Below are 9,260 nucleotides of genomic sequence, written 5' to 3' on the forward strand. Positions count from 1 at the left end.
TCACTATTGATCAGAGAAATGCAAATTAAGACAACTCTGAGATACCACTACACACCTGTCAGATTGGCTAAGATGACAGGAAAAAATAATGATGAATGTTGGAGGGGATGCGGGAAAACTGGAACACTGATGCATTGTTGGTAGAGTTGTGAACGAATCCAACCATTCTGGAGAGCATTCTGGAATTATGCCCAAAAAGTTATCAAAATGTGCATATCCTTTGATCCAGCAGTGCTACTACTGGGCTTATACCCCAAAGAGATACTAAAGAAGGGAAAGGGACCTGTATGTGCCAAAATGTTTGTGGCAGCCCTGTTTGTAGTGGCTAGAAACTGGAAAATGAATGGATGCCCATCAATTGGAGAATAGCTGGGTAAATATGGTATATGAATGTTATGGAATATTATTGTTCTGTAAGGAATGACCAGCAGGATGAATACAGAGAGGCTTGGCGAGACTTACATGAACTGATGCTAAGTGAAATGAGCAGAACCAGGAGATCGTTATACTCTTCGACAAGGATATTGTATGAGGATGTATTCTGATGGAAGTGGATTTCTTTGACAAAGAGAACTAACTGAGTTTCAATGGATAAATGATGGACAGAAGCAGCTACACCCAAAGAAAGAACACTGGGAAACGAATATGAACTATTTGGATTTTTGATTTTCTTCCCGGGTTATTTTTACCTTCTGAATCCAATTCTCCCTGTGTAACAAGAGAAGTGTTTGGTTCTGCAAACATATATTGTATCTAGGATATACTGCAACATATCTAACATATATAGGACTGCTTGCCATCTAGGGGAGGGGGTGGAGGGAGGGAGGGGAAAAATTGAAACAGAAGCAAGTGCAAGGGATAATGTTGTAAAAAATTACTCTGGCATGGATTCTGTCAATATAAAGTTATTATTAAATAAAATTAAATTGAAAAAAAAAGATAAATGATGGACAGAAACAGCTACACCCAAAGAAAGAACACTGGGATATGAATGTGAACTATTTGCATTTTTGTTTTTCTTCCCGGGTTATTTTTACCTTCTGAATCCAATTCTCCCTGTGCAACAAGAGAACTGTTCGGTTCTGCAAACATATATTGTATCTAGGATACATTGCAACATATCTAACATATATAGGACTGCTTGCCATCTAGGGGAGGGGGTGGAGGGAGGGAGGGGAAAAATCGGAAAAGAAACGAGTGCAAGGGATAATGTTGTAAAAAAAATTACCCTGGCATGGATTCTGTCAATACAAAGTTATTATTAAATAAAATAAAATAAAATGTTAAAAAAAATAACACAAGAGGAAGTGATCAATCAACGGAGGTCAGAGAAGGGTAGAAAAAAAGGCTCCAGTTCCTTTTATAACACAGGGCCAAAATAAAGAAAATCAATTGCAAAAACTTTGGGGAATGCACAATAATGATACTAAAGGGGACAATATGCCCAATTACATTGGACACTTTTCTTTCTATAGCAGTATCTTAAATCTTTTTCTTCATCCTGAGAGGAAAATAGGCTTCACTCAACTATGGGAATTTGACCAAACAAAAAATAAATATTAAGATCTGGAGTAGGAGCACTGCACTGGGATTTCTGAAGGGAAAAGCTTGATGGTAAGCACATTCTCATCAAGGACAAACTAGAAAAAATAATAGAGTGATTAAGAAAGACAAAAGTAGTATGAGAATGAGACATAAACAAGAATTTGAAGAAAAGACTCATTTCAGCAAATAAATTTTATCTTTTAAGGAAGATGAACTTTCTCCCTCATTGCCACATTATGATAGGCAGCATTAAGATGTATTGATGACATAATCAGTAGTGGGCCAGATGAGGTGGTAGTAGTCTTACATTAGATGGTGGTCCATTTGAGAGATAAGGAGATGGGAAATCAACCTTTAAAAAATCCAGGGTCCAGACTACTTAGTCAAGTTGTAATGAATACAGAGAATATAAAACCCAGGTATTCTGGAACCAGTCCCAAATAATCTACTGATAATCATTTTTATACAATTTAATGCTTATTAAACTTTGGATTTTGCTTCAAGTTTATCTCTACTCAAATTCATCATACATTCATTCTTCTCAACAATTACCAAGTGTGGTGTTCTCTTCTTTTAAATGTAATGGTTCTCTCTGTGAGCAGGTTTCTTGGGGAGGTTTTCTGAAGGCATCCTTAGTTTTAGTTCAGAGTAATCATCACTTCAAATACAGCCAGCTGATAAAATCCAAATGTTTATTTTCTCCAAGAGCTCTTGCAGCTTGTCCTTTGCTTCTGCTTTCTTCAGCATCCAGGCAGCACTAAGATGGAATGAATCTGACTCCACCTCCGAGACTGGATTTGTGGGCTTCTGTATCTCCCAGAGTGCTCTGTGTCTGTCCCAGAGTGCCTCTGTGTCTGTCCAAGAGTGCTCTGTGGCCCTAAGAGCTTCTTGCTTATATGAGCTCTCTAAAGGTGTGAACACAAGCATTGTTTCTATCAGTTCCACTTAGTACCTTGCTTCAAGTTCTGGCCCATAACATCTCCTTGTAAGATCAGATCAATCATACTGAACCATGCTAAATTAGATAATTATTGTCTCAATCAATTCTAATGACGTTAACAGCTTGTAAGGATTCTAATATCTCCCGCTTTCTTTTGTTTTGGAACATAAGGTGGTCATGACCTCCCTGACTCCTCTCATTTTTCTGGGTCAATCTACATTTACAGGCCCAGTGAAAGCCTTCGTTACATTTTGGACATGGGGTTTTGGGTTTTATTCTCTCACCCTGTCCTCTCACTCTATCTCTATATCTGCATTGGGCTCTCAAATGTCCAACTTTTCCACAGTGAAAACATCGATGAGTTTCTCTAGAATTCCTTTGCCAAGAAGGACTCTGTCTTTCCATGTTCATCATAGTTTGGGTATGATAAGCATTTGTGCCCACTGTGGCACAGCGCCTTATGATCTCCTCTAAAGGAGCATCTTTGTCTAGTCCCCATATAATTCTTTTGCAAACCTCATTGGCATTTTCCTTAGCCAAATGTCTAGTCATTATTTCTGTTGCTGCATTGTCTCCAATGCTTCTTATTACAGCTGTTTGCAAACATCCCACAAAATCCGCAAAAGGTTCATTGGGACCTTGCTCTATTTTTGTGCTTTACATCCATTTTTCTGTCCAGGGAGAGAATTCTAAGCTTTTATTGCAGCCTTAGAAATTTGCTCATACACTGTTATGGGATAATAAATCTGTTCTGAATTCTCTGCATACTGACCTTCACCAGCTAGTTGGTCAAAAGTGATTTGTCCAATAGCTCCCGTTTGCCTATTGTGTTGGGCTTGATCCTACATAATTCATGAAACTCCGAAAACCACAACAAATTTTGTCCAGGTTCTAAACATGTTATAGCTATGGATTTCCAATCATTCAGAGTTTAGATTTCATAAGACAAATTATCTAGTAACATCTTAATATAAAAGGATGTAGCCCCATAAAGAGTGCAACCCTTTTTCAAATCTTTAATTTTTCCCAAATTAAAAGGAGTGTCTTTTCTCTCTTTTTGACCTGAAGAGTCAAGCTTTTCAATCACAGGATATGCATTTATAAAATCAGATATATCTTCTCCTTCATTTTTTGCCTTAATTAATGCCTTTTCTAATCTTGTCATATTCTGCTTCACAGGAGATGCTGATTGTGTTTTTGCCTCTCTCCCTTCCCCTTCTTCCTCCACCCATAAAGGGTTAATTGAGGGGGGAGGATCATGAGATGTGGAATGATCTAATTTCTCTTGCTGTGAAGTATCACACTCAAAATTGTACTTAACTCCATTCTTATCTGATTCTTCCTCCTTTTCACTTAGTTTAGTTGACACCTCCCCTTCTTGCTCTTTCTTCTTTTTCTTCATTCTAGCACTTAAATAATTTCTTAAATTTTATGTATAAAATATATTTTTGGAAATTGAGTTTGGATGAGAATTATAGTATTCACCTAGTTGTTCTCCTACTAATTTCCATTCATTTGGATCCAATTCTTTTTCTGTAGAGAACCAAGGAGAGAGGTATACTGTACAGTTTTTAAAAGATCAATGATATGCTCCCAGGTTATAATTAAAACTTGCAGGTTTCTTGGGGAGGTTTTCTGGAGGCAGCCTTAGTTTCAGTTCAGAGTAATAATCACTTCAAATACAGCCAGCTGATACAATCCAAATGCTTATTTTCTCCAAGAGCTCTTGCAGCTTGAATTTTGCCTCTGCTTTCTTCAGCATCCAGCCAGCACAAAGGTAAAAGATGGAATGAATCTGACTCCACCTCCGAGACTGGGCTTGTGGGCTTCTGTATCTCCCAGAGTGCTCCGTGTCTGTCCCAGAGTGCCTCTGTGTCTGTCCCAGAGTGCGTCTGTGTCTGTCCCAGAGTGCTCTGTGGCCCTAAGAGCTTCTTGCTTATATGAGCTCTCTAAAAGTGTGAGCACAAGCACTGTTTCTATCAGTTCCACTTAGTACCTTCTTTCAAGATCTGGCCCATAACATCTCCTTGTAAGATCAGATCAATCATACTGAACCATGCTAAATTAGATAATTATTGTCTCTATCAATTCTAATGACTTAACAACTTGTAAGGATTCTAACAACCAAGTTAATAGACTTTTGGTATTTTTTTTTCTTTTTAGTCAATTTATTTTCTTAATTTTTACAGTTTTTCTTTTACATAAAATTTTTGATTGATTCATATAAAATATATTCATATATAGTTGGCTGATATTTGTAGGGATTATTGGTATTTTCCTCTTTTGGTTGTAAATATCTCAGACTTTCAATTGAGACAGATGAGATCAAGCTTTTCTGAAAAGGAAACTGAAAAAGTTCTTTACTACTAATTTATGCACTGCTGTGAAGCATTTGAGTCACAAACTATGGATTTTATCCTGCCTTGTAGCTTTTCAGTTTTGCAGAGATGTTAAAGTTTCAGTCACTCCTTGGATGTAATTCTTCTGTCATTCAATATGTAGCTAAGCTAAATAGTTGGCTAGAGATTTAGAGAGCAAGATAGCTAGATAAAGCATTTGTAATGGGGAACTGGAGCATGCACAGTGCCTTTAATTGTATCTCTCCTCCTGCCTTCCAGAGAATCATGATGATATAGAATGAAAATACCGGCAAGACTAGAGCAGGAATAAACATTCTGTAATTGATTTTGGACAGCTAACTATATAGTGAAGAGGAGGCTTTTTGATTAGTTAGGGGAAATGGCTATTCAAAAAAAGTTCTATTTTTGTCTCAGCCCTCTTAGGGGAACTTGCTGACTGTTAAAGGAAATAGAATATAAAATTTTGTGAGTTTTCAAGGTTAAGAAGGATACTTGTCATCTTCTTTTTGGATGAGCAGAAAGCACCTACTGATGCCTAGAGATATGAAGGGAGTTGAGCTTAAGCTCTACTTACTTGTCATCCTAGCATTTTAAAGTCTGAATTTCACAACCAGTGTGGTATTATATCCTGGTTAATAAGGCAGCAATCTTTGAGTGTTATTTTTGGGACCCTACACGAATGGTAGCTGAGATGTGAGTTCATGTGTTAGATGTGCTCCATTTGGACATAAATTTTTTGAGATCAGTGTTATATAGGAACTAAGCTAAGTTTTGACCTTACTTCCCCAGAACAAGGTGGTGTGGGGGAGAGCAGACTTCTGAGGAGAGAGAGAGAGAGAGAGAGAGAGAGAGAGAGAGAGAGAGAGAGAGTGTGCCCTTTGTGGAAAGACTAAGGGAAACTGCTTCCTGCTTTTAAGAGAGTCATGATAATGTGGAATAAAAGCAGTTTAGAGAGACTAGAGCAAGGATAAACTTTTTTTTAAAAAAATAGGATTAATTTGAGCTCCAGCCTCCAGTCCTCTATCTTCTCTCTAGCTTGAAGTCTGTCTCTCCTCCCAGATTTCTTAGCTCTTATATATTATAAGTACATCATTGTAGGTATCAATCTTGTAGAATAGGTGTCAACTTGTAGAACTATTCTAAGCACTAGAGAATCATTATCTTAATTTTACTGAGTTAACACTTTGTTTTAGGATTAAATCAAGCATACTGATCTAGACAACTCACATGCTAAACTAGATATAACCATTGTTTTATCAATTCCACTGAGCTAATACCTTATTGTAGAATTAAATCAATCATACAGAGTTCCTGCCCTTACACTTAATGTTGTTAGGGAAAATGAAACGTTTATAAAGGAAGCAAGGCTTTAATGGAGGAAATGGTTCTCAAGTGTAGGATGGGAGACTTCATTCTTAGGATGATATGGAATGGAAATGTTGCACAGGGAAGAAAGGGAAGGAAAGGGATATCTGGACAATTTGAGCTTTAAAATGGTTTTTGAGGCTCTTCCTAAAGAGGAGAGAGCTAGAAGTTCCAAGGAATAAAAAGTTGCTTGTCTTTCCATCATTTTTAAAAGATGAGCATGATAATCATGAAATCCAGTGCATTTATAGCAAAACAAACTTTAAGATTTATAAAGCAAACAATTATGTTGACACAATCTAAAAAGTTTTGCCAGTGATTATTAGATCTTAAGATCTAAACTAAAAACCATAAGGGCACTTGTGCATTCCTCACACTTGCTGTATGTGATAAAGTATGATAGGATCAGCATTTCTCTATCAAATTATTGTTTGTTCTTCCTTTTTAAAGAGAATCATGACATTAATCAACTTCCATGACATGAAAGTGAAGATGTGTGGGATGGTTGTGTGAAGTAATGCGCCTCACTGGGTCCGAATGATTAGACATGGCTTTGGATAAGTGGGAAATCTTGATCTTTTTAACCTAAGGCCTTTAACAAGTCTCAGTTTGACTAAGGCAATGCCCAATCAATTATTAAGAATACATAACACAAATAGGCAAAGAATTGCCTCTTTTAAAGTCTGCAAGTTATTTTACTCTAACCACTAACTAGATATGTTTTCATATGGAAGGATGCAGCATCTGTAGAAACTAAATGCCATTGTCCCCTTGTTGTATATCCTTGCTGTATTGGGGCAAAGCAAACCTCTTTAAATTAAATGTTTGAAGACTTGTTAATGCTTAATTTTGTCCCAACATTGAACCTGAACCAAGAGTGTGCCTCAGAGCTTCTTCTCTGACACAGAGATACAGAAAAAAAAAATAATTTGGGAAGTGAATAACTAATTAAGAAGACTGTGTTTAAGAATGAGATTTGGTTTTATGAATTATACTTTAAAGCTTAGGTATCTTGGTACAGAGTTTCTGTAATGCTGGAAAAACTAAGGCTAGATACAGATTAGAGAGTTTTAATATTTTATTTATTGGAGTTTAATTGATTGACTGGACAGGACTCTTGTCTCAAAGTATTCAGTGGTGTATGTGAGTTCTCAATGACATATATACACACATGGCTCAGCTACAGGGATAGACCAAGGCAGGGGCAAAGTCAGAATATTGAGAGTGGGAATGGATTATCAATCTGGTTCTGCCAGGGTGATGGGAGACAACGGACATTCTGGTAAATTGGGATAAAGAAGAACAATGACAGGATAGGGGAAAGGAACATAAATTCTTTTTTTTTTTAAATAACTTTTTATTGATAAAACTCATGCCAGGGTAATTTTTTACAGCATTATCCCTTGCATTCACTTCTGTTCCGATTTTTCCCCTCCCTCCCTCCACCCCCTCCCCCAGATAGCAAGCAGTCCTTTACATGTTGAATAGGTTACAGTATATCCTAGATACAATATATGTGTGCAGAGCCAAAGAGATTTCATGTTGCACAGGGAGAATTGGATTCAGAAGGTATAAATAACCCGGGAAGAAAAACAAAAATGCAAGCAGTTTATATTCATTTCCCAGTGTTCTTTCTTTGGGTGTAGCTGCTTCTGCCCATCTTTGATCAATTGAAACTGAATTAGCTCTCTTTATCAAAGAGATCCACTTCCATCAGAATACATCCTCAAACAGTATCATTGTTGAGGTATATAATGATCTCCTGGTTCTGCTCATTTCACTTAGCATCAGTTAATGTAAGTCTCGCCAGTCCTCTCTGTATTCATCCTGCTGGCCAAGGAACATAAATTCTTGATGACAGAAGGAGTTAGAAGTCAGGAAGTCTGAACTCCCCCTTATCTTGAGTCTCACATTGACAATTTATAACCTTAGAGCAAGTGGCCCTCAGTCTTAATGAACCAGAGTGGAGTTTTTGTAACTAAGGGGATTGAAGCAGAACAGTTAAGGAAACTGAGGTAGAACAATTTAGGGAAACTGAGGCAGAATAATTTAGGGAAACTGAGTCAAGACAATTAGAGAGAACTGTGGCACAACATTTCAAGATACCAAGGTCTAGTAAAAGGAAACATGGCACCTATAAAATAGTAATGCTAGCTAGCTTTATTGAAAGGATATATTTATAGTATGAAAAGATAGTCAGGAAAAATAGTGGAAATCAGATTCTCAAGGAACTGGATAGAATAGATCTTATAGGGAATGGAACACCCAAACCAAAAAGTGCTGATTTTTTTTTTAATTCCTTATCTGAATTAGCAGGATTAGGAACTGGGGGTGGGAGGCAGAAATGTGAACCTGGAAATTGATGCTTATTCATACTAGTGGGAGGAGGAAAGATTCCTAGGGAACTAGAAACTAGCTAAAATTTGTACTTCCCTCTAGCAGATATGGGTTATTACTCCTGATTTTACTCTGCCAGAGTGACTCAGTATTTTGAGACTTCTGGGGTTTTTTTATTTAATAGATTGGGAAATCCTCCAGGGTCATTATAATAAGGTTGACCAATTGCTAATCACAAATCAATTACACCTAAGAAAGGTAAGTAAGGATGCATTTGCCAGATATTTCACAAAAAAAATGTTCAAACAGATTTTAATATAAAAAATGATGGAACAGAAAGAATATCAATAAAATTTTATTTTATTTTTTTAAAAAAGAAAAGTGGTTAATTTGGGGGAAATTTGTATTAAATATCTTTTTTATATAAGTAGCATTCACAAATTTCTTTTTTTCTTCATGAATCCTTTGATATTGTCTTATAACTCTGTATTGATTAAAGCAGCTAAGTCTTTCACAGTTGATCATGATTACAATATTGCTATTAGTGTTTTTAATGTTCTCCTGGTTCTTCTCACTTCAGGGAATAGCTTTCACAAGGCTTTGTTATCCAAGATATATGGTAATAACAGAAATATATAAGTTAAAGTACCCCTCCCTACTAGTCACTAAAGGAAGAGAACACTTCTCAAAAGAATTATCAATATCTCTAGCAA

The sequence above is a fragment of the Antechinus flavipes genome, chromosome 4, assembly GCF_016432865.1.
Source record: "Antechinus flavipes isolate AdamAnt ecotype Samford, QLD, Australia chromosome 4, AdamAnt_v2, whole genome shotgun sequence".
In the NCBI taxonomy this organism is placed as follows: domain Eukaryota; kingdom Metazoa; phylum Chordata; class Mammalia; order Dasyuromorphia; family Dasyuridae; genus Antechinus; species Antechinus flavipes.